Here is a 3614-nt window from a genome sequence, read left to right as displayed (position 1 = left end):
TGATGGGTATTAAGGAGGGCACTTGTGATGAGCACTGGGTGTTATATGTAAGTGATGAATCACCAAATTCTACTCCTGAAACCAATATTACACTATGTTAACTAACTAGAACTTAAATAAAAATTTGAAAAACACAAAAAACATAACCTACCTTGTGGTTCTAGTTGTACTGATTAAAATCTATATGCCTGTAAAGGCAGTTGGTTGTGCTTAATGGAGTTCTTGAGAATCAAGTACAAAGTAACATATAAAAGATGGGTTTGAAAACTTTGAAGAATTTTAAGACAGACTTAATTTTTCATGAGTTTTCCAAAGCCAGTCACGATATTTATTTAACTTATGGTCTTCAGAATGCACCTGCTTCCATTCATTGATGCAAAAAATTCAGTAAGAGTCGTTGCCCTATTTTTCCATCCCATGAAACTCAATCAGCTACCTCCACTGCTTTGCCAGCTATTCGTCTGAGAACTTGATAATGGCTTTTGCTCAAAGATTGTAGAGAAAAAGAGGTTTAAGAAGTTCTGACACTTCATGGGACACTTGGGTGGCTCAGTGAGTTGAACATCTGACTTCTGCCTAGGTCACGATCTCTCCGTTCCTGGGTTTGAGCCCCGCATCAAGCTCAGGGCTGCCACTCAGAGCCTGGAGCCTGTTCTATATTCAGTGTCTCCCTCTCTCTCTCCTTCCCCCATTCATGCTCTGTCTCTCTGTGTCTCTCAAAAATAAATAAACATTAAAATTTTTTGGAGAAAAAAATAAAAAGTTCTGACACATCTCTTCAGTCTGCAGTTCTTGCTACCTCAGCTGAAGGATACTTCTCCAGAAACTCCGAAAGCTCAGGTGTTGCCACTTTGCCTGAGGTCTGACTGAGAAATACAGTAGCAGTGAGGAGCTTCCATCGATCATGGAAAAGTATTTCTTGGACAAGATTAAAAGGTGACCAAGGAGGTGTCCACTTCCTAAAGGTTTTACGTCTTGGGGGGCTAAGAGCTTCTTTGTAGTATTTGTTGGAAAAATATATGTTTGTTTTCCTTTTTCCTTTTTTTTAAACTTTATTTTATTTTTGAGAGAGAGAGAGAGAGAGCGCATGAGCGTGCACAAGTAGGGGAGGGACAGCGAGGGAGAGAGAATCCCAAGCAGGCTCCAGGCTTGAGCCCAATGCAGGGCTTGAGCTCACAAACCGCGAGACCTTGACCTGAGCTGAAACCAAGAGTCGGATGCTTAACCGACTGAGCCGCCCAGGCGCCCCTCCTTTTTTCTATTTGTGTCTGTGGAATGGTATCTTCTTGACATATTTTCACATAAATAGTCTTTCTCGGTTTCATGAGCAGTTGTCCATTTCAGAGCAACATTTTTAAATGTCAGTATGCAAATGTTCCTTCCTTTCCCTGACTTCTACTTTTGTTTTTATTTCCTTGGCTTCTAAAAAGATTTCTTCCCACTTCTCGTTGTGTTCTGCTTCTTCAGCTGAACATAATTTGTTTATGATGCCAGAAGTTATTTGTTCAAAACAAAAATTTGATCCGGAACTCAATGATTTTTCTTCTACAAGTCTCTTTTCTTCATTGGTTACACTGAGGTTCTTGTTGTTCACTCCAGATTCAGAAACGGAGGAAGTTTTATCAAGCGACAATGGTTCACTTTTAGCAGCTGCCTTATTATACTCAGATTCTCTTTTCCTATTACTGTGAGCAGAATCTGGAAAACCCTTCCAACATCCTGTTTTAGTTTAACTTGAATTCCTTTCAAAATAGTCATCTTTCCTTTGGACTTTCTAACCTTTCTGGAGTCAACATCATTGACACCCTCATCTTCTTTAAAGTTAGATAGTCCTGGGGCAACTGGGTGGCTCAGTCAGTTAAGCGTCTGACTTCAGTTCAGGTCATGATCTCACAGTTCATGAGTTTGAGCCCCACATTGGGCTCTGTGCTGACAGCTCAGAGCCTGGAGCCTGCTTTGGATTCTGTGTCTCCCTCTCTCTGTCTCTGTCCCTCCCTCACTCACACTCTATCTATTCTCTCTCAAGAATAAATGAAACATTTAAAAATAAATAAGTAATAGTCAGATAGTCCTGGGGCACCTGGGTGGCTCAGTCAGTTCGGTGTCTGACTTCAGCTCAGGTCATGATCTCACGGTTTGTGAGTTCGAGCCCTGCGTCGGGCTCTGTGCTGACAGCTCAGAGCCTGGAGCCTGCTTTGGATTCTGTGTGTGTGTCTCTCTCTGCCCCTTCCCTGCTCATTCTCTGTCTCTTTCTGTCTTTCAAAAATGAATAAATGTTAAAAAACTTTTTTTAATAAAAAAATTTAAAAAATAAAGTTAGATAGTCCTGTGCTAGTTTGCCCTTCCAAACTACCACTTGGCAGGGGAAAGACATCTTTTTTTCCACCAGCCCCATGTCCTGATGTTCTGGTTTGAAGTGATACTTTCATTTTGCATTTGGGATGTCAGAAGTGCTATGCTGTAGTCTTTATATCTGGACTTGATGCTCCTTTTAGAAAGTACAGTAAAATCAAACTCTTCCAGCATAAGAGAAGTCTCTCCATTTATGTGAAGATAATTAGCAAGTGAACTTTCGGATCTCAACGTCAGTCCTTGTGGGCTGATAAAATATCCATCGAATCTTCCTGCTGTTTTCCCTGATCACCTTTGCTTCACAACTCTTTCCCATCCGCCTGGGACAGACTTACAGCATTCCATCACGGCACACAGTACCAGCAATCTGAGCAGGAGCAAGGGATTTTTACAGCAGGGGATTCCACCCACTGCTGCTTTTTATCCCCACTTGTTTCTCACTTCTCCCACTCTTTCTGATGCCAGAGACACATGTTCCTCCCAGAGGTCATAGGGCCAGTCTTGGGCTAAGCGCCTACTGGAGGTGACCAACGGGGCAGCCCCACAGTCCCCCAGGCTCCAACCCTCCATCCCAGCCATGCCCTTCAAGTGGGCTCCAGTGGCAGCAACAGGTCAAGAGAGGATGTGATGCCCTAGGAGTGGAGAACAAGATGTGAAAACTTCAGTTCAGAGCACTAGGCTGAAACCAAAAGCCGAAGACGGCGCAAGTCAATTAGACTCTACAGCTGCTTTCTGGCCGCCCCTTTGGCTGCAGCCGCCATCTCCATGGCTCAGCCAATCAAGTCCCACAGAAGCTCTTTAATAGAGGGTGTTGGGATCACTCATCACCTTCGTGGAAAATAATGACAGGTTTATCCCTACCTCGTATCACACACACAAAAAAATAGCCTAGCTATATAAATAACTCCTACAAACCAGGGGGACCTGGCTGGCTCAGTGGGTAAAAGCACACGACTCTTGGTCTCCAGCTTTTGAGTTTGCCCACCGTGGGTGTAGACATGACTTAAAAATAAAATATTTTTAAAAACTAAAAAAAAAACCAATTGCAATGGCTAAGGATAATAGTGTGCACACTCAGTAATTACCTAATAATGTTGGAAGCATGGAGGGATGACAACAGAGCATGCTTATAGCAGCAGAGATAAAAAGGAGGGGTCAATTCTCATTCTCCAATGAGAAAGATAGTGGCTGGAACTGAAAACTCAAGAAGTAGCAATACAAGTATACTATTTAGAAATATCAGCTAGAAGACTTGTGTTTTC

General features: G+C 42.6%; 1 pseudogene; it reads right to left on the bottom strand.

Annotated features, from left to right (window-relative positions):
- Window positions 1–279: 279 nt before the first annotated feature.
- Window positions 280–2931, bottom strand: LOC122207724 (annotated as a pseudogene).
- Window positions 2932–3614: the final 683 nt, after the last annotated feature.

Source organism: Panthera leo, chromosome E2 (genome assembly GCF_018350215.1).
Source record: "Panthera leo isolate Ple1 chromosome E2, P.leo_Ple1_pat1.1, whole genome shotgun sequence".
Classification (NCBI taxonomy): Eukaryota; Metazoa; Chordata; class Mammalia; order Carnivora; family Felidae; genus Panthera; species Panthera leo.
The sequence above is the reverse complement of the archived record's forward strand: the minus strand, read 5'-3'. Positions and strand labels throughout refer to the sequence as shown.